Source organism: Natator depressus, chromosome 7, assembly GCF_965152275.1.
Source record: "Natator depressus isolate rNatDep1 chromosome 7, rNatDep2.hap1, whole genome shotgun sequence".
Lineage (NCBI taxonomy): Eukaryota > Metazoa > Chordata > Testudines > Cheloniidae > Natator > Natator depressus.
In genome coordinates this window covers 114048868-114072450 of record NC_134240.1, presented here as the reverse complement: position 1 = coordinate 114072450, position 23583 = coordinate 114048868, and positions in this window count along the sequence as shown.

Here is a 23583-nt window from a genome sequence, read left to right as displayed (position 1 = left end):
GGATATTGTACAAACACAAAGCAGAAAGACAATCTCTGCCCCCAAAAGCTCATGGTTTAATTAATATTAGCACTAAGAGCCATGATCTTTCTGACTAGCTGGTGACTAGAAGCCCAGTCACAATATAACGTTTCACCCAACTGATTAATGTGTATATAAGAGTGATTTGATTTGATTTTCCAGGAGGATATGTTTTGGCAGAAGGAAGAATGATTGCTGTGGAATTACAGAAAAGAGGGAGTACACTCAAACACAGATACACCCTTGAAACCACCATCATTTTGGCATTTCTCCCAGTAAGAGCAAGATGCGTGGTGACTGATCAGGTGACCGTTGTTATGCTCTGCTCTTGGAAGCCAGGTGGGTGGGCAAATAACTCTACTGCTTTCCCTCTACTGGTGGCCTCATTTCAGATCATACAAAACATCGCCTCTCCTTCCCTAATCTCTTGACTCAGTAGTCACTGGCACCCAGCCACCCTGGTTTCACACAAACAAGCTTCAAAATACCTGTGCACATATTTTTCTCTTTCTCACTTATTATTAACCCTCTGCCCACTCTGGATCCAAATGTGCCATCTTGCTATATCATAGACCCCATCCTGCAAGCCCTTAGCTGCATGAGAAGTACGATGCAGTGGTAAATGAGTATGAGTAGTACTTCTGCTTTCAAGTAAGGGTTACTCACATCAGTAGACATACCTGGAAATCATATTGATCAAAAACAATCAGGCTGTAGTTGCTATAGGAAAAAAGAAAACCTCTGTCTAGTTGTTTTTTTTTTTAATAAGATCTTTACATGGCTTAATGATCATTAATTACAGCGCGTTCATTAAATTAGCCACGCCTAATTAAGCTGACATGCAGAGAGTGTGTTCATGTTTGACAGTAGTGTGGGCTAGGGAAATATACCAAACAAGCTAATGCTGTGTAAAAAAAATGTGCCAAATCCTCTGCTGGTATAAATTCCCACAGATCTTTGGAAGTCAATGGGACTCTCTAGATTTACTTTGCATTCTTTATGAGGAATCTACTGCACAATGAATCATTGTCATGTAAAATATCCAGTACAATGAAATTAGTAGACTATTTTCTTGCTGCATATTCAGGTAACTTCACGTATACAGATTAATCACTATTAGTACCAGGAGATACAATCTGAATATGACTGTGCAAAATGGTCTCTTGGCTATTGCTACCTTCTTTTAGGTTTCACAGTAGCAGCCGTGTTAGTCTGTATCCGCAAAAAGAAAAGGAGGACTTGTGGCACCTTAGAGATTAACAAATTTATTTGAGCATAAGCTTTCGTGAGCGATGCATCCGATGAAGTGAGATGTAGCTCACGAAAGCTTATGCTCAAATAAATTTGTTAGTCTCTAAGGTGCCACAAGTCCTCCTTTTCTTTCTACCTTCTTTTGGAATTTCTACTGGCGAAGTCAGGTTTAAGTTCCACTGGAGGCTCCATGGAAGCACTGCTGATGGAGGTGCATCTTCCACCTTCCATAATCAGATTCCCTAGGCCAATAGGACCTCGTGTGAAACACTTCTTGCCCACTCCATGTGATTCTCATTTCTGCTGCTGCAATCCACCTTCCTGGAGAACTTTCTGTCAACAAGCTCTTCATCATCAAACGTCAGTTCAGACCTGGGAATGCAGCACCTAGCACAATGGGGTCTTGGTCCACAACTAAGGCACTTAGATGTTACTGCAATAGAAATAATAAATAATAATTCAGACCCTTCTCCAAACACCACAGGAGTAACTGAAAGGACTCCAAACTGTTTCCAGTATCCAAAATGGTAATTGTTTCTTTCAACATTTGTACTAAAAGAACAATCACTTCGGCTCAGATTCACAAAGGTATTTAGGCTCTGAACTTCCACTGAAATGAGCTAAATTGGTTGGGTTTTTTTGACCACTCCACTGGATAGGGGGGTTGGTATGAAACCATCTATACAGCTGGTCTGATAATGAAAACCATTATTAGTGAATCGTTTATTTAATGGATAATGCCAATTATTTCAGATAGCCTATTTGTCATGAATAATGTGATGAGCACTAGTAAATAGTACAAACCATAGAGGCTGGGTTAATGTGATTTAACATGCTCAAAGAGGGACTTCAGCAAAATATCCGAGTGTGCTAGGGGCTAATTAGTTGCAGACTATACAATAATAAAGGTTTGTGTGCATGACACTGAACTAACATGCCATTAATGGGCTAAACATGCTAAGATTCAATCTTAGCCATTTTTTAGAACAGAGCTGTAAAATGACTTGAAATACAAGGGGATCATAATGGAAATGCTGCCCAAACCCTTACCAGAGCCTCGCAAACAGTGGTGCTACAGTAACACTGAAGCCTCACATAAATGGAAAACGCAGGTAGATGTTATAAGGTTGTAAGAGGGCGGTGAGCTTGAAGCATTGCAGTAATGGACTGATACTCTAAAGCTCTAGCCGGGGTTATTCTGCAGGCCAGACTCCCGTGGCAGAGAATAATGTAGGGAAAACCAGTCCCCCATATTTTGGGCTAGTGTGCTGTTTCCCTGTGCTGGTTGAAATCTCCACAGTTTCTCTCTTCTTTCACGTGGATCACATCCTGTATAAGTGTTTGACAAATTGCAGACAGTGTCACACCTCACAGGTTACCATAGAAATCATGGTCTCTGTCTTCTGTAACTTCCAACCTTTCATTACATTTGGAGGTGTCAAATTGCACAGGGTCTCTTCAGGCCAGTCCTTTTGTTTGGACTTGCCGCCCATCTCGAGGCCTCTTCCTGTCTTGCAGCTCAGTGATTCTATGAACACCCAAAGTGAATGGCTGCAAATAGGTGATGTGAGGGAAAACAAAACAAAAGTAAAATGATCTGCAGCTTCTGTCTCTCTGATCTATATTTTATGTCATGCAGCTGAAATAAGAATGAAAAAGTCCTCATTAAATTATATGGTGAATGCAGAATGGATAATAGGTTCTGGATGTGAAGCTGACTGTGCTCTCTGCAAATACATCATTACTAGGAGTCCAGCCGTCGTTCTTTCTCCCCCATCAAAACTGATGGTCACTTCATCTGATTTTTAGCCTCTCATCTGAGTCATGGCTAAAGCTATTGCTTGTCAGGTACACTTGCAAGAGACACTTAGTTATATTAGATGGGGCTGTGATCTGTTTTCATCTTGCCCTAAATTTCATTTGAAAGTGTGGATGGAATGTCTTATGTTTTTCTAACTAATGAACCTGACAAGCATCTTTTACCAGGAAATAACATCTGGGAGGTATATAGAAGGCTCTTTTGGGTATCTATTTTTCCTGCTAGTAATAAAAGTTTTAACTATCACTGTAAGGTCTATTGGAATTCATCATAATAATGTTTCATAACTCATCTCTTAACTGAGATTTTCTCCTTTTCTAAATAATTAAGAAAAAATGTCGTCTATGTTAATTCCACTCATCTGAGGATGATAAGAGGCATCATATATTTTCACATAAAGTGAAAAAAATGAACCTAATTATTTTTGGTGATATAACAAAGAAATAACCATGTGGGATCTTATTATATGGCTGAAAACTGAATTACCTTCAGCATAACCATACCCAGTGAATTACTTTAATGACCTGCTTCCTAGCCCTTGCGAGTGATCTCATAGCAATCCTCTCATAATCTCAGAATATACATGAGCATAAATTGGTTTTCTTGTTTTTCAAACTACTATCTTGTATTCCTAAGCATGTCACAGAAGTTATGGGCCATATTAATCACTGATATAAACAATGTTACCTTCACCAGAGTCAGCTGTCGCACCATATTATGCCAGTCGTGAGTTTGGCCCAAGGAAAAGGCCTTATTCAAAACAGCTCCATCTTGATGTAGAGTCTAAGATGGTGCCCCTGTGAAAGAGCAGAGGGAGCTGCCGCTTTATTTGATTTGATAGTTACCTTGATTCATGGCTCACAAAGCTGGAAGAGCAAAACCATTCCACCTGTAAAATTTGTGAGAAGAAAATTAGCTCATCCTAAAGCTAGCCAATCTTTTCCCTATTGAGACATTGTTTCAGTTCAATGGAAATGTTCACAAGAAAATCAGTTTTTTGGTGACCATTTTGGGGGTTTGTCAAAAAAACCAAAAAGCTGAAAAACGAAGTCTTTCTGTTTGTGGCAAATGAAAACTGAAATGTTTCCATTTTAAATAGAATTTTTTCATTTTTCAATGTGGTATTCAATTTTTTGATGAAAACTTAAAAAACTTAGATGAAAATTTCCTTTATACTTAGGTACATGCATAAGTACTTTGCTGAATGCGGGCCTGAAGGACTGAAACCTTCTTCCCCAACTGATACCTTAGAGCAACCTGTTTTTCAGAGGGTGGATGCTCCATATTTTCTGACAATCAAGCCCTTTACGGGGCCTCAGTTTGGGCACTCAATAACTGGGGCACCCCAAATCACTAGTCACTTCTGAAAATGTTGATCTAAAAGTCTAAGGTACATAACTCCACTAGTTTGTTGGTAAAATCAAATAAACCTTAATAGACTAATAGAAACAATAATATTCAACACTTACTATAGAGCACTTTATATCTTTAAAGCCCGGTGTAAACAATACATAATTATTCCTCACAACCTCTCTGTGAGGAAGTTTATTTTCAGTGTTGTATACAAGGGGAGAGGAAACATAGGCCATACAGGAAATCATTGGCTAGCATTAAAACTTCCTGGCGCCTAGCCCCATGTTCAGTTCACTAGACTACGCTGCCTCCATGCGCAAGAGGGCAAATGATATGTGTTAATTTGCATAATACTAATTAAGTATGATTGAAGAAAGTAATTAGTAGTTGTTCTGCAGTTTGTTTTCATTATCTCAAGTTGAAATGTTTGTAAATATGCAATTTCACGTTGAACTTTTAATTATGCGGCAGTTGGGAATAATGAATTCACTTTAAAATTAGTCACCATGACTTGCAAAGCAATGGAAAGCCAGAAGGCATTTAGAGATGAACTCTAAACACACAGTGTCCACATGCTGACACCATTCCATGTGCTCTTGTTGATCACGGAGACCTTTGCACGTAAAGATTTGTTTGTCTGCATTGCTGTAAATAGTTGTTTATTATAAAATCCTTGACAAAAATAAAGTTCCTTCTTGAGGGTAACTTGTTGGCACCTAAAAAAGGACTGGCTGTTTTGTGACACCAATTTTGAACAGCCTAACATTAAAGGAAAGTAATAGTTTGTTTTACAGCATCAGCATTGGCTTGTTCCTAAGGTAATAATACTACAGTGTGGTAATGAACTGGCCATGAAGTGACTGCCATGAAAATATTGGAGATATAATCCATAGAAAGACCCATGGTATACATTTGTAGGAAGTAGTGCTATAGTGTTGTGCCTGCTAACCACCATCATGGAAAGTACAAGAGAGACAATACTTGTGCAGTTTTCACTGGAGAAGCTCATTTTTTTTATTAGGTTAGACATCAGAATCTCTTATGCCTGATCACCATAATATATTAACCCCTCAGAAACACTGGTGAATCTATGCCTCACAACACCCTTGTGAAGTAAGGTGTTCATTTTCATTCCCAGCCAAGCAGGTGGGGAAATGAACCACAGAGAGATTGAATGACTTGCCCAAAGACATTGGAAATCTGCTGCAGAGCTGGGAACAGAAACTTGATCTCTTGAGTACCTTAACCATAAGACCAGCCTTGTAACCTAATTTGCTACATACATCCTTCCTCTTCTGAGCTTTATCATAATGGACCATCAGAGGCACAAAGAAACAGGGTGTAGGTGTTTTCTCAGACAGTTCTCATGAACCTATTGCTAGACCTGTCATTCACGGTAACAGCTGGATGTCCTGGAATGCCCCAGAAACCTGAACCCAGTGGTAGTCAGTGGCACCAAGGTGCTTTGCCTGCTGTGCACCACTTACTGCTATCCCACTGTTCGTGCTTTTTTCAGCTAAACGTTAGCAAGCTTTTCTGGGAGTAGAATGGGGAGTAAATGGTTTTGCCCCCTACTCAGTCTACCCATCCACTTCCCCATGCCAGCACTGTGCAGTACTCTGCCAGACCAGGTGTACAGCTGTTTTACTGGTTTTTCCAGTGACTTATTACAGGCAGCTTCAATCCAAGACATGTGATGGAGGGAAGCACGTGGCCCATGCTAAGTAAATCCATCGGATAGTATGGTAATCACATGCTAGCTCCAGGTACGTGACTACCATGTTATCACCTGGTAACCATCAAATTAGCTCATGACATGGCTGTATTTACTGAAATGAAGATGTCTTAGCCCAGTTCTTAGTGGGAACGTGGCCCCATTCCAAAAAACACCCTCCATGAACAATCGGATTCTTTTCAGGAGTCTCAGCTTAAAGGAAAGTCAAGGCTTGAATGGAGATGGATGCTGAACTACATATTCCAGGTTCAGACAGTTCAGGGGTTTTTTTTGGATAGCCAGAGGTACCCTTAGCCATTCCCAAACACACATTTAAAAAAGAGAGCTATCCACAAGACTGTGAAGCAGCAATGTGCATTATCTGAGCAGGCCAGACTTGGGCACTCTACTATTCATCACAGCACCCTGCTTAGCTGCCTGGGAATAATAATACTGGCAGCAAACATTCAAAGTGGCAAGGAACAGCTGTTTGCATTGTAGCCCTGAATAAATCTCAACCCATTCATAATTGGAACAAACTCAACTTGAATAACAATTGAACCCGAGTGATGGAATCTATTTTCTCAGTTGGTCAATCTCCCTGCTAATGGTCCATTCAGAAGGAAAACGACAAAGCAGATAACGATTAATTCATCGAAGTAGATTCTCCTGTAGATGATGAAACACCATTTGGCAACTCAGTAAATCAGGGAAGAAAAGAATCTGGATTCAGCGCATCTGATGCCGAACACGCTGCCTGAATGGAGCTTTGATCTTCCACAGTAACGCTGTGCTTGCCAGTTACAGTAAATCCATCAGACCATCCTTGCTGCTGTTGCAGGCACATAAAATAGAGCAGGAGCCAGCGTTTCTTCATAGTTCAGGCTTATTTGACGGCAAAGGACAAATGACATTTTCAGTCAGGATCCATGACATGGGGCGACAAACTCTAACCTTTGTCCTTCTACACGTAAAACCCATGTTGACTTTAATGGGTCTGTTTGCCTCTAAATAGGGTGGGAACAGCATCCAAACAAGGCAATAGATTAAAATTTTAATGGATCATTATTTTTATTATTATTATTATTACTATTATTTGTATTACAATAGTGCTGAGCTATTGTATCCAGCATCACCTGTGGGGGAAATGATCTGAGGCTCCCCTATTTCAGCCTCACCAATCTTTTTTGCCATTATTTCCCTCCGACGCATACACTTTCCTTCACCTTCCATCTCCCTGAATTTTCTCAGTCTAGTGTTGAACTGGGGCACTGCATGAGGTGGAATTTGCTGTGCATAGATATGCAGGAGGGAGGCTTGTGTGTAGTGAGATAGTTGATAGGGTTGTGAGGAGGGGATGGAGCACAAGAATGAGTGTGAGGAGTGTGAGAATAAAGGAGTAAAGATTTGAGTGTGGACATAGCCAGCAGAGTGAGAAATTAAGAGCCTGATTCAACATCATAGACGTCAGTGGGGCATATCCATTGACAACATTGGTCATTAGATTGGCCCAGTGCATTGATACAGGAAAGCTCATAAGCATGCACTTACATCCTATTGAAATCAAGGGACTTCTTGAATACAGATGACATGTCTTTAAAAGTTTTTCTGAATCAGGGCCTAAGAATATGAGAGAAGACCAATGAGGAAAAACATTAGAGATTAGGGAGAAGGAAGAAATGAACAAGAAAGAGAGGGAACTATTGACAAATACCACAAAACAAGCGGGGGGTGGGGGGGGGGAAGAGTGAAGGAAATACAAAAGCAAGGGAAATAGAGTCAATACAGATTTTTTTATTGATTGAGAGAGTTCAATGCCACTTACAAGTAAGTGTGTATACAGTTTCATCGAAGATTTAGGGCCAGCTCCTCTGCTGGCATAAACTGGTGCATTTCCATTGACTTCAGTGTGACCATGCGAATTTCCACTGAGGAATCTTATCCATAAGTGTATGAATCATAGAATCATAGAATCATAGAATATCAGGGTTGGAAGGGACCCCAGAAGGTCATCTAGTCCAACCCCCTGCTCAAAGCAGGACCAATTCCCAGTTAAATCATCCCAGCCAGGGCTTTGTCAAGCCTGACCTTAAAAACCTCTAAGGAAGGAGATTCTACCACCTCCCTAGGTAACGCATTTCAGTGTTTCACCACCCTCTTAGTGAAAAAGTTTTTCCTAATATCCAATCTAAACCTCCCCCATTGCAACTTGAGACCATTACTCCTCGTTCTGTCATCTGCTACCATTGAGAACAGTCTAGAGCCATCCTCTTTGGAACCCCCTTTCAGGTAGTTGAAAGCAGCTATCAAATCCCCCCTCATTCTTCTCTTCTGCAGACTAAACAATCCCAGCTCCCTCAGCCTCTCTTCATAAGTCATGTGCTCTAGACCCCTAATCATTTTTGTTGCCCTTCGCTGGACTCTCTCCAATTTATCCACATCCTTCTTGTAGTGGGGGGCCCAAAACTGGACACAGTACTCCAGATGAGGCCTCACCAGTGTCGAATAGAGGGGAACGATCACATCCCTCGATCTGCTCGCTATGCCCCTACTTATACATCCCAAAATGCCATTGGCCTTCTTGGCAACAAGGGCACACTGTTGACTCATATCCAGCTTCTCATCCACTGTCACCCCTAGGTCCTTTTCCGCAGAACTGCTGCCTAGCCATTCGGTCCCTAGTCTGTAGCGGTGCATTGGATTCTTCCATCCTAAGTGCAGGACCCTGCACTTATCCTTATTGAACCTCATCAGATTTCTTTTGGCCCAATCCTCCAATTTGTCTAGGTCCTTCTGTATCCTATCCCTCCCCTCCAGCGTATCTACCACTCCTCCCAGTTTAGTATCATCTGCAAATTTGCTGAGAGTGCAATCCACACCATCCTCCAGATAATTTATGAGGTGCTCTTTGTACTGCTACTTTTGAGGGGGCTGCTGGAGAGGAGCTCAAATAGGTGACAGTGAAATTGAGAGTCATTCTGCCCATTGTCTCTCCCTTTTCCCCCTCCCTGTTCTTTCATTCCTTTTTCTTTCCTATTTGTCCTCTTCCATTTCTCTCTTTCTCTGCCATCTCTATCCTCCTCCTGCTTTTTTATTTTATTTTTTGGCCCTTTCCCTTTTGATATTTTCCTCTTCCCATTGTCCCTTGTGTCCTTACTTTGCCTTTCTAAAATTATTGGATTATTGGATTTTACTGGATTTTAAGTCATAAGGCATTATGGCCTGCGACCATGTTGATAACCAAGGCAATGTCATTAAATTGTGTGGCCAACACCTACGACAAGGATTAAGAAGACTCCAGTTACACCAGCCTGAGTGAAAATATCAGAGGTGGTGAAAGATGAAAGGCAACAAAGGGAAAGAGGGGAGCAAGCTTAGTAATTAGCATTTAGTAGAAGCACTGAATCATGTTTGCAAGAATGCCAAAAAATAAGTCAGTTTTGGTAAATAGTCTGATTTCTGCTGATTCTTTATTCTGATTCTGTAGCGATACACTAAGCTTCTGAGAGATGTTTCACAAAGAAAGAGCATGAAATTCAGGGGGGCTGGAACAATTTTTTTAGAGGGGTGCTGAGAGCCATTGACCCAAACTGTAAACTATTATATGATGGAATCCACTTCAAGCCGGGGGGTACAGCAGCACCCTAGCACCCCTAGTTCCAGCACCCATGATGAAATTAGCACTAGCCATTTACAACCTGACGTTCTACATGACACAATAGTGTTCTGAATCCTGATCAGCATTCACATTAATTTTAGCCACTGACTTCTTTATTATTAATATTTGTATTTTTTAATGTTTTTGTTTTTTCTAAAAGGGTTTTTTTATTTAGAAACAAACAAACCCCACACAACCCTGACATCTAATGTACTGCTCCCTTTAGGGCCAAATCTTGTTGTCTTTTACACTGCTGTAAATCTATTGGCTTCAGTTGAGTTAATCCAGATTTATTCCAATGTAATGAAGAGCATAATTCAGCTATGCATATAGGGTTATTTTCTAGTGAAGTTCCAGGTACAATCTAAATTGAGCTGTTTAATCTCAGAATACCTCTTGATTCAATTAAATCTTACAGGAGTTACATCACCTTTCTCCAATGATTCAATGTACAGTTCAAGCATTTTACTGGAAGTGTTAATAACACTGGATTAAGTTCAATAAACTAGCTTCCAAACCTGTGCATCTCCTTGGAAACTCACTGTAACTGGAGAAAGTCCCCATAAACTACACTTCAGTACATTACTGATATCACCAGTGTAGACCAGTGCTGCAAAATGAGTGATTTGTGCTCATGAAGGAGAGACACTAAAAGCACATGCTATACAGCCTCTCAGGCTTCTCAGTGGGCAGGTGTCGCTCATGCTCTCTGCTAATAAATATTTCTGCCATTCTAGTCTCAAGCTGCTTCTGAGCTGAGAATGCCAGTTGTGAGGAACAAGGCAAACTCTGTGGTGGCTTTGTGTTGTAGACAAAGGTCCACCAGAGCTTGTCAACTCATTTTCATTTGGGTCCTGATGAGTCATGGCTTGGTTTCCAGATGTTAGAGACCACGTCTACACTAGAGAACTTACCGTGGCACAGCTGTACCAATGCAACTGCATTGCTGTAAGATCTCCAGCGTAGCTGCTCTATGCTGAGGGAAGAGAGATCTCCTGTCTACATAAACTTCCCCCAACAAGAGGCAGTAGCTATGTCAGTAGGAGATGCTTTCCTGCCGACATAGCACTGTTCACACTGGTGCTTCTTTGGTGTAACAGTGTTTTTTTCATATCCCTCAGCAACATAAGTTATACCAACAAAAGTGATAGTGTAGACATATCCACAGTCTAATGAAGTAACTCCCAAAACAACAACAATCAGGACCAATGTCCAACAAACAAGACCCACCCAGAACTAAAACTTTCCCACTACATCCATCCAGCTACTTCATTTTAGAAAAAGCCAAGGAGAACAATTGTGTAGATACTTATTTGTATGCACCAAATGTCTGTATGCAAATACGTTCCCTGTGTGGCAAATCATGTGTTTCCACTTCCCAAAAGTCTATACGAGGGCAAGAAGAAACTGGATAAGAGAGTGCTATTCAGTCTAGCAGATAAAAGTCTAACACAATTTGCTGGCTGCAAGTTGAAACTCAACAATTTCAGATGAGAATTAAGGTGCGAATTTTTAACAGTGACTGAAAAGAATTTACCAAGGGTTGTGGTGGATTATCTCACGGGCAGAATTTGCCAAGGGCTGTGGTGGCTTCCCTGTCACTGGACACTTTTAAATCAAAACTGTATGTTTTTCTAAAAGAGATGCTTTAGTTCATATGGGAATTAGTTCAGCAAAGTCCAATGGGCCATATTATACAGGAGGTCAGATTAGATGATCACAGTGGTCTGTTCTGGCCTTAGAATCTACAAAATTTATGAAGGGAGAGGAAGAACATTGACTGACTATTGTTGCCTAGGTTACCAATATACCCTGGACAGGAATGCGCTGGCTCTGACCCAGGCACAGGGCAAAAAGCAACAGTATTGCTTACATAGGTTTAGATAATTCCATTAAGGAATGTAGAATTCTCAGGTCAGGTCCTGGCAGAGAAGTAACAGAGGGAAACTGATTTTCAAACGTATTATTATTTATTTGTTTAGTTGTAGTGCCTTGAGGCCTCAATCAGGGTTCAGGTCCCCATTATGCTAGCTGCTGTACACACAAATACACAACACAAGAATTTACAGTCTACGTAGGTGAACACAACAAACAGACAGGGGCAGCACAAAGAAACAGTAGGCAGCCGTCCTAGCACACCAGCAGTCTGGCAATTGTTGAATAATTGTTGCCTAGCATCGCCACCCATGTGAGTTTAAGGCGAGATTTGAAAGACTGAGTCAAGTTCAAGGTCACAGTCTTTGTCTGTAAGGTACCCAGTGGCCTGGGTCCAGGATATCTACAAGATCAAGCAACATTTTGAGATAAAGATCCAAGGTAAACAATTCCACTCCTCACAGTGGAACTTTCTGCCATAAGGGTAAAGTTTGTGCTTTCTCAGGGCCAGTCCAACACTGTGGAATAAAATCCCACAAGAACTAAGGGCTATCCCAAACCTCACCACCTTTCACTCCAAGTGCAAGGTGCTAGTCTTTGATCTGCTTTCCCCGAATATAAACACGGAGCAGTGTGTACATGTATTTTAAAACAAAACCAAAAATGCTCCCTACCAAACCAAACTCTCCTCTACGCACATGATTCTTCCCCTGTGAAGAGGATGAGAGAAAGAACAAATCACACATGACGGAGTTTAGTTACAGCACTTAGTGCGCTAACACAAGCCACTCAGATACTAGGGGGTTGTGGGTGGTAGAAGAACCTCACTAGAACAGAATGACAACGTAATGGCTTTTTGGAGACCTTTTAGGAGAAACTCCTCCCATGCTGGGGAGAAAGACGTATAGTGTTTGCGGGCAACTGAAGTGATAAAAAATAAAAGTCAGCATCATTCACTGAGCTGGAATTGATCGCTTCAAACCATATGAGAAATGCTCGGTAGGTGGAGGCTAATCTGGAGGGCCTTAAAATGTTTGATGCTGTGGAAAAGGGGAACTAGTGGCAAGACACAAGTGGGTTGGAGGGAAATAACAATATTTGATCTCCTAATGTATTTATCAGTAAACATTATGGGACTCATTCTCATTTACACTAAAATAACATTCATTGCACAAATAGTGTAAAGGAGCCTTAAAGTGAGTATAAATATAATTTTCTCTCACTTTAAGGCCCCTTTATTCTGCCAGGCTCAAAGTCTATACATACGTTGCTCTCTATGTGGGACTGGAAAGAGTTTAATTACATTTTTTAAAAGGGAAAAAATCATTTTGCCTATAAGTTTCAGGGCAGGGGGAGACACTTGCTTTCATTATTGGTGCAGCAAAGGGAAAATATGAGGGAGAAAAAAGAAAATGAGAGGGTAAGGTATTAATTGGCAATTTCCTGTAATACACCTTCAAGCAAAATGCTAGAGCAGAATGACAGGATGGCTTCTTTTTCTCCCCTTTATTTATTATAGAATTGGCTCATGGCCAGTTACCGAGTTCTGTCATTGTAGAATGAATAGCCGAGGCAGAAAGGGAACATGCCCTCTGCAAAGCGCATCCGTTTCATAAATACCGTTAAACAATGAAGATCTTATGAAACTTATTTTCACAGAAGATGGGCCGGGGAAAGGAAAAGGAATGTGTTTTTATTTAAACCAAAAGTCTCATAAAAAGGGAAAGTACAAGGAAGATCAAAACAAAGTCCTTTTCCAAATCGCCACAGCCCTTCGATGCCAGCTCAACATGAAAAGTCGTCAAATATTAGAAATTTTTTTAATATAGGACCACAATCGTTATTGACATAAGCACATTGGGCCAGATCCCCAACTGGTGTAAAGCTGCATATCGCCATTGAAATGAAACCCTCCAGCAGGATAAAAAGTCGCTAGAGCTATGATGGTTTATACCCATGGATGATTTAGCCCTCTGGTCTCGGTGCATAACATCAGGCATTAGTTTGGCCCATCAGTCCAAATCCTAAAGTTTGTCTGCAGGACGGATCAGCGTCTATCTGAGAGTGACACAGAGACAGAAGCTGAAGGAAAGGGAGAGGAAAAAGTCTGCATGGCCCCAGTTCCAAAGAGAACTCAAAAATATTTTTATTGCGTCCTATAAACCATAAAAACATTTTTATTTATTTTCGTATTGAATGTTAATTGAAATCGTCAAGAGAGAACACGCAAAGAGGAGGAGAGAAAATGCTCCTGGCACTGTTTCAGCAAAAAAAGCAAAATGACAAACATAGCTGGGAAAAAAATCAATACAAAAATACAACCGATTTCGATGTTGCTTGAGTTTTTAAAAAAATATTTAATAATTATTTTCCCTGAAGCTTCAAGACAGGAATGACCAAGTGACACAGAAATGGCAGTGGGTTTTTTCATTTTATTTTATTTAGGTTGCATGCTCCAAGCAAAACACAAAACTGTATTCTACCACTGTATAACGCAAGGTACCTGCAAATCCTCCCCTTGGTGTTTCATTGGCTTATTAAGTTGTGGTGGAGGGCTGGAGAATGAAGTTTTCTTGGGAAGATTCTCCCGGCCACATGCAGCTCAGTACAGCTGTTACTAAACTCAGATATTTTTGTAACTTATTTCTGGACTTCTGTCCTGACCTGAAACCTATTGAAGCGAATGGGAGTCTTTCCACTGACTTTGCTGGCTTTCAATCCAGGCCTTAATTGCTCCTAGCACAGCACCCTTCCGTCCTTCCCCAGTAAAACCACCATAGCTATAAATGCTCTTAAATATGAAGAAAACTGAACAACTTAAAGGAGAGCCTCTACCCAAACTGTAGCTTTGCTACTCATCTTCTGAGTTACATGAGAAAGTCATGCCTCTATGTGCTGCCGCTGTTCAAATGAAACGGACCAGATTTTCATATACTCATTACTCGAACTGGTCAAAACTTTGCAAACACATTTTTGAGGCGAAATATGGCCTTTTAAAAAAAAAGTGAAAAATTTCAGGAAAAACTCAACCTTTTGGTTTTGTTTCTCTTGAAACCTTGCACTATTTTCATTAAAACTCGTATCAAAAATGTCATAGACATATTTTATGTTTTGAAAACCTGGTTTTCAGTAAACAAAAAACCCGATAGTATTTGCAATAAAAATTTCAAATAAAACACTTTGATTAAAGATTGTCGGGAATGTTTTTGAAAAAAACAAGCAAGCAAAAAACAACTGGTCTGTTTTTGTAGCTGGCACAACTGAACCAGTTTTGAAATTTCAAACTCTTTCACAGTTCTACTCAGCCCCCACAGTTGGAGCCAGATTTCCAGAACTCAGCTCCCATATTACTACTACTTCTACCATTCAGCTCTTACATTGTGCTTTTCATCAACTGTTCTCAAAGTGCTTTACAAAGGAAGCAAACAGCGTTATCCCCGTTTTACAGGTGGGAAAACTGAGGCACAGATTGGCAAGGGTCTTGTCCCAGATCACCCGGCAGACCCATGGCCAAGCCAAGAATAGAAAACAGCTCTCTTGACAAACAATCATGGCCAGACTGTCAAAACAGCTCAGTGTTTAATGTGGCCACATTTGCCAGTATGATCATCTATTTTCGTGACTAAATGGAGCTAAACTCTTTTGAAAATCTGGCCCTATAAATCCTGCTATATTTCAGTAAAATTATTTTGTGAATGTCCAATGAGCTGTGGGCAGAGAGATAAATCAGGGCTCCCTTCTGGGGAACAGCAGCCTAGCTGAGCCTTCCTTGCACCTTCTCCTGTTATCATCATGAACTGAGTCATGAAATTTGGACTGCAGACAATTTTCTCCTCACTTGCTGTATTGCCATTGGCTGCTGCTCCCACCTTTCCCCTCCCCCTGTAGACCCTCCTGATGCACAACCTCATTCTCCCTGCCCATCACACATCCCACAATCCTCTCCTCTTCCCCGAGCTCTTCAACTTCCATTCATTTAGAAAAGAAAGAAAATCAGTGTTGGTGTTTGGACGTTTTTCAACAAATGTGCGTAACCCTTGCCTCCAAAGTATGTGACAGGATAGGGAATACCGACGAGAGCACCTCCTGGAACCAAAGATATTAAAACATTCCAGGGAAATGTATTCCAAAGGTCTGCGGGGGTTACAGATTAATGCATTTCTGTGATTCAGAGGCTGCTGATTACATCCCCTTCACCACTTCTCTGCTCATTAACTTATTTCTCATGTCGAACTGGGCTTTCTGGAGGGGGTGTTGATTTAAATGATGGACAGATTAGTGATCTAAGTGGAAAAAATTGGTACATTCCATTTTGCTCATTCCTGGCTACACTCAGCCCAAGTAATCTCTTCCCCAGCCCAGCCCAGCCCCCATTTCTTGGACAGGTTTCTTTTGCTTGTTCTGACTTCCCTTTGCAACCTGTACTCAAAAAATGTTTTATCTTTCTTTTAGGGTCTGCATGCCCCTCCCCAGGGAAGACTCATGACAGCAGAAGGTAGATAAAGAAGCCTGACAGTGTTGATAAGAATTGATGCAATGGGGTAAAACCTGCTATGTTAAATCCGTTTATACACGGCAGGGCTACAGATTGTGCTTGGGCAAACAACGAGGAAGGATGGTCTTGTGCTTAAGGGAACAGACTGGGACTCTGGAGATATGACTTCAATTCTCATTTTAGCCACAGATTTTCTGTGACACCTCAGATAGGCCATTTAATCTCTCTGTGCCTCACTTTCTCCATACGTAAAATGGAGATAATACTTCATTCCTCTCACCCTTTGTCTTGTCAATTTAGACTGTAAAATCTTCAGGGTGGGGTCTCTTTCTCTTACTAGGAGTATGTACAGCGCCTAACACAGTGAGGCCTTGATCGCGGTTGAGGCTTCAGGCATTACAGTAATACAAATAAAGAAAAGCATTGAGAAAGCCATATCACCTCAAAGAAAGAAAGAAAGAAAGAAAATTTGTGCCTTTAAAAACATGACACGCATTCTGGAGATTCTGCCTGTGTGGTATTGAGAGATATGTTACTTATTTCTAATTCTGTCAATGTGTTTAGGTTTAGCTTGGTTCCTGGTGTTTATGTAAATGGTGTCAACTCTAGAAATACAGAAATAAATCTGTGTAGATCTCTATGGGCCAGATACCCAGCCAGCATATATCAGCATAACTCCATTGACTTCAATGGACCTTCTCTGATTTACACTTGCTGAGGATCTAATTCTAGGAATGCTGGCCTCTATTAATGTATTCCTTTACACTATGTTGTTTCAAGGAGTAAAACAACTTGCAAATATCGGTATATTGGTAAGTGTGCTCATTGTGGGTGAAATTTGCCCTAGTGCACAAACCCCACGTAACATCCTCTCCCCCCACTCATGTCCTTCACACTGGGTAAGCATATGTGGCTTCATCCGCCTCCCACTGACGAGCCCAGTGGAAGTTTATTTTGATTTCAGTGAGAACTCAATGGGTCCTAAGTGAAGTTTAAGTGCAAGTGTCCTTTGACCAGTATTCTGTACTGGAGTGAATTTCCACCTATGTATATGGTATGTTTATTTTTTATTTGGCCTATCTAGTCTACAAGAGGGAAGGAATTCATTGGAGGGGAACAGTCAATCAAGGATTGATCTTTGACAGGGCTTTTGGAAAATTCAGCCTATTTCCAGTACATTGGGCTTTTAGATAATGGGGAAATTTTTCAAAAGCCCCCAAATTACTTAAGTCCCTTTGAAAGTCCTTGTGACTTGGGCTTAGAGGTCAGATAGGCAATGTTTGAAAATTTTACCCTATATATTTACAGGATGATTGAGTTCATCCAAGGATCTTGTGATTCTTCACAAATATAGAACCAGATACTCAGTTAGTGTACATTGACATAGCTCCATTGAAACAGAGAGGCAGTAATGTCTAATGAATAGGGCAATGCACTGGGACCCAGGAGAGCTGAGTTTTCATCTCAGCTCAGTCACTGGCCTGTTGGGTGACCCCAGGCAAGTCACTTTAACCTCTCTGTGCCTCAGTTTTCCCATCAGTAAAATGGGGATAAAGTGTTTTTAGCTCTCCTGATGAAAAATGCTACATAAGAGCTAAGTAGTATTATTACTCTGATTATATCTGCCAAGGATCTGGCCCATAGCGTCAAAGACATTTGAGGCTTGGACTCTTCTGGCCTAAACAAGCTTTTTTCCTTCCAGGGCTTTTGTGATGGGTTTGGTCACAGAGACCCCCTTGGGACTGTCACCTGATGTGCTGAAATTACCTCTGAGCCCATTTTCCCTGCCAGCTTGGGATTCCAGGACCCTGCCTTGTTGAGCCAGACACACTAGCCTGCTGCCACACGTACTGATCTGGTCTGATCCATGCCTGGAAAGCTGAGATTCCCCTATATATTTCCAGCTCTAAGGGCAATTTTCAGACAGGTAGGGATGTCATCCAGTGTCTTAGACTATTTCAATTTGCATGAGCACACAGTATTACCTATCCTAGAGGTTTGTATGGCCACCCATCACCTTGGTATCTGAGTGCCTTCCACATAAAATCAATAGCAAAGTCCCTAGTGGGCCTCATGGAGCATCTGGTACTTCACCCATCATGAGGTCAGGCTGCTGGGGCAGTTGAAATTTATTCTGTTCTTCTTGACTTCCTGCCCTTAATTGCTTGAAATGGCTATTGTGTTTTGTTGCACAGGCGGCTGCATTTCACCTGGGCAAAGTGAGTGTAAATGGGTTAAAGGCTCCGATTGTACCCTCGTGTGATGCCCTACACCTTAGTAGAGGGCAGCTCTTGGTTTTGAACTCCACAGAGCTGGCTCTGTGTATCTGAAGCCCAAAATTCCATTGGCCTTTTTCACAACCATGATCCTATTGCGAACATTGTCCAAACCTCTTGTTTCAGTGCCACTGCTTCCCGTTGGGTGTATGAGGTTTGGATTTTCTCCTCTAGATGTGTATGCCATGTGTTTTTCCAATATAATCTCAGTTTGTTCCTGTCAAGGTTCCTTCCCCACTCTGAATGCTAGGGTACAGATGTGGGGACCTGCATGAAAAACCTCCTAAGCTTATCTTTACCAGCTTAGGTCAAAACTTCCCCAAGGTACAAAATATTCCACCCTTTGTCCTTGGACTGGCCGCTACCACCACCAAACAAATACTGGTTACTGGGGAAGAGCTGTTTGGACACGTCTTTCCCCCCAAAATACTTCCCAAAACCTTGCACCCCACTTTCTGGACAAGGTTTGGTAAAAAGCCTCACCAATTTGCCTAGGTGACTACAGACCCAGACCCTTGGATCTTAAGAACAATGAACAATCTTCCCAACACTTGCACCCCCCTTTCCAGGGAAATGTTGGATAAAAAGCCTCACCAATTTGCATAGGTGACCACAGACCCAAACCCTTGGATCTGAGAACAAGGAAAAAAAAGCATTCAGTTTTCTTACAAGAAGACTTTTAATAGAAATAGAAGTAAATAGAAATAAAGAAATCCCCCCTGTAAAATCAGGATGGTAGATACCTTACAGGGTAATTAGATTCAAAACATAGAGAACCCCTCTAGGCAAAACCTTAAGTTACAAAAAAGATACACAGACAGAAATAGTTATTCTATTCAGCACAATTCTTTTCTCAGCCATTTAGAAATCATAATCTAACACATACCTAGCTAGATTACTTACTAAAAGTTCTAAGACTCCATTCCTGTTCTGTCCCCAGCATAAAGACAGACACACAGACCCTTTGTTTCTCTCCCTCCTCCCAGCTTTTGAAAGTATCTTGTCTCCTCATTGGTCATTTTGGTCAGGTGCCAGCGAGGTTACCTTTAGCTTCTTAACCCTTTACAGGTGAGAGGAGTTTTTCCTCTGGCCAGGAGGGATTTTAAAGGGGTTTACCCTTCCCTTTATATTTATGACAGTTCCTTTATATCCAGGATTCAATTCCCGCTACATTCCGTTATATTCACTGCTACTCACAAGTCCTCCTAGTATATTTCATTTATAAATTAAGCCTCACATCCCCTTGAGAGTTCGTAAGGTGGAGAAAGTATTTTCATTTCCATTTGACAGAGGAAAATGAGGCCCAAAGATTGTGATGACTTGCCCAAGGCTTATACAGGAAGTCAGTGGTAGAATCAGGAAAAGAATCTGACAGTCCCACGCCCTAGTCACTAGACAATACTCCCCCCAGTAAGACAATTTTTATGCTTCATGCTGTGCCACACACAGACTCAAATCACTGTAAATTTTCATGTGGCTATCGACCTGGAGTGGGGAGACTGAGCCAGTTTGAAGGATGGGGAGAGTGCTGGCATCTGAGACTGTCATAGTTATATTAAAAAGGATTGGAGACATGCAGTTGTATTAGCTAGGATAAAATTCAAAAGGTTATCAAATTTCATGCTTCAGGGTATAAACTGATCATCAGCTGGAGTCAGGAAGAAAGTCACCTGTAGTAAATGTATGAGCTGGGGCAAGCAGAGTGATAAACCTTTTAATTTTATTCTAGCCGATATACTTTTAGTGACATGTCTGGAATTTTACATCTTCTTCTGCAGCATCTGAAATTGGCCATTCTCAGAGATTAGATGAACCAATGGGTATCCTGTTCTATGGGAAATCCATTGTTTTAACTGGCCCTGAATTCCTGTGTGATAATAGAGTAGTAAGCAATCCAGTCACCTCAAGAGGCAAGCTGGCCAAAAACTCCATGCTGAAAGGAAGATTTTTCTATTACATTTTGCAACATTTTGCTCTTTTAGCTCAAAAGCTTGTCTCTTTCATAAACAAAAGTTGGTCCAATAAAAAATTTTACCTCACTCACCTTGATTCTCTATTATCCTTTTGTCCATTTATCTGAGATTGTGGCCCAATCTCCATGACCCATTCAGTCACTGGCCTTTCTCCAAAGACTACCAAGTTTGATAATGGATTTTATAGAGTGGACAACTTTAAAACATATCCACAGGAATTAGGTGTGACCATCAATGTTTTCATGTAGGATACATAATAGGAGAGAGATGTTAAATAATATTTATTGGCTTTTAGATTTCAAACACTTCCTGGGGTTTGTATTGCTTACATTGAGTAACTGATTTTAAGTTTTACCTAGCAGGTAAAGTAATTTGGAAACACACAGTGTAAATGTAAAGTATTCTTGCCAGGAGGTGCAAAGCTCCCGGTATTAATTCTCCCAGCCATTCAGTCCACTCATCTTTTGATTGGGATTTTTTTTGTCCCCGATGACTGAAAAAGAGAGGAAAGTGTATCAGAGCAAGTGGGCGGGGCAGGTTACAGAAAAAATTACTTAGACAATCGTGGAAATAAAACACATATAGTTTCAAAAGCCAAATCTTTTCAACAACAGCTATTAGCTGCTTCTCATCTATCTCAGATAATAGTGAATAGACTGTTAAAAATATCAGACAGCAACTATACGATTCCTCACAAAAATAGAACAATTTACTATGTTCACATCTCTAACAAACATGAAACTGATGTAAAGAAACAACAGCTGCCATTTATTTTCTTGTGGAGATATAATTGCTAATGATAGAGGCTAATTAATACCATTCTGTGAATAGCACGAAGACATCGGAGATATTAATTTTTTGGTCTGAAAAGGAAACAAACACGGTGGAAATATTTTTTGATCTAAAAAGACTGCTTAAATGTTTCCTTTAAAGATTGAGAGAGAAAAATCACCAGGGTTTTCTAGACAAACATAACGAAAGTTACCCTTATGCGGTTGTAGCTTTGATTTTTCACATTAATATAACCTCCTCCTGGAAATGTTCTGCTTCATGCACTATTTCCTGATGCCAAAGGGCTGCCACTTAATTACTTGGCTTTAAACACCAAAGTAAAGAGGTTTCTAAACCAGACCAGCAGATTTCAAAAATGATACTGTTGCCTGTTGAGCTCATGTAGAAACAGCACTGAGCTGTTATTTTTCCTAAATGGTTTTCTAGCTCATATTGAAAGTTTGTTTCCAGCTAAAAATTTTAAAGCAGTTTTCTTTGCTGAACCTGGACTATGCACCATCTTGTCTACTGACATGTTAATTAGTCAATATGGGTAGTAAAGAAGCATCCAAAAGGTACTAGGCACTGTACAGATGTACAGGACACAGTCCCTGCCCGACCCAGCCTGTGATGTGGCACTGGAATGCTCAGATCCCATCTCAAGCCAATGGTGTAGCTGCAGCAAACTTCTCATGTAGACAGTCAAAGCCACTGTTTGCATCAATTTGCTTGAAACACAGGTAAATATAACTATGAAAATGCTGGTTTACAGCAGTGTATCCTGTATTCGCTATGAGTTTGCACTGATGCATCATGCAGCTGCACTAAAGGCCGGTCTCACAAATGGCTGTAAGCTAAGGAGGGCCCACCAAGGAAAACCCGAGTGTGTTGAGGTAGGTGAGGGTTGTGAGTTCAATCCTTGAGGGGGCCATTTGGGATCTGGGGCAAAAATTGGGGATTGGCCCTGCTTTGAGCAGGGGGTTGGACTAGATGACCTCCTGAGGTCCCTTCCAACCCTGGTATTCTATTCTATGATGTTGGTGAATTTCTTCTAAATCAGTTTGGAGCCACTACCTCAGTGTGGAGTAGTGTGCTACAGGAGAGGCCGACTTCCAGGTGAGCTATAAAGCCAAGATACTGACCATTAAATAGCCCATGGGATTTTTCACAAAGGGCGGGCTTTCACCTCAGTGCCGTTGGCCACATTCCAATTATGGTAAATACCTAAATGCTGCAGATCAGGCAGAAAACCAAGTGAACGATGCAAAGAAGTCGACTCTCATAATCTTGTATAGCCCAGCTGGAAATAAGGATTGATAGAAATTTTTCAGCTAAAATCTTATTTGTCATCAAATTTTAAAGCCAGTTTGCTACAGCGGACAGAAGAAGACTGGCTAACTCTGATAAGGTTTAGAGAAGTACCTACTTTTTGGATTCTTAGCCAAACCAACAGGGATAAGGAGTACAAACCGAGGAAGGGTAGTCTAATGGTTAGTGCACTAGCCTAGGACTTAGGGGTTTCGTTCCCTGCTCTGCTACAGACTTCCTATGTGACTCTGGGTTTAACCTTCTTGTGTCTTGGTTCCCATCTATAAAATGGGGCTAATACATTTCCATACCTCGCATGGGTGCTGTGAGGATAAATACACTAAAGATAGTAAGTAGAGCGGCTTGGAGGTTGACTAGTCTGTTTTATGGCCTCGATCCTGCCCTTGAAATGAGGATGCCCACTGGAAACTAGACTGTGCCATAAAGACAAAACTTAGATTCTTACTTCACTTTGTACTCATGGTTAGGGGAGCACAATTTAAATGTCTTTGTCTATTGAAAAGATCCCAAATCCTTCACTAACACAAATTAATAAAATAAGGAGCTAATTTTCTGGAGCAGCAACACAAGATAGACTTAAGGAAATGGAGACAAAATTTAAACAACTAGAAAAATCAGCACAAAGCTAGCTAGTTCAGTTGTTTTCTTGCTTATACTCTTTATGCTCATGCCCAATATGTTGTTATTTAGGTGAGCATCTTTTAAACGGTGCCATGTTAGAATAGTTGACACTTCGAGAAGAATATCTTCAGAGCATCTCTCTGGAGGCCTGATCCAAACCCCACTGAAGTCAATAAAAGCCATTCTATCCATTTTAGTGGCCTGGGATCTAACCTTAAGCTACCTCCCTGCTATAGTACATCAGTGCAATCTATTAGATGCCGCCTATGCAAATGTACTTCCTCTAATCTAGAGAGAACATACAGTGTGTACCCATGTGAAATGTTTCCAGATCTAATCTACACTGATTTGAATAACCCCTTGCAACAGCTGTTGGCACAGGTGCTGTGTTTGTATTTCTAGATTTCCTGTTTGCTTGGCCAAGGTG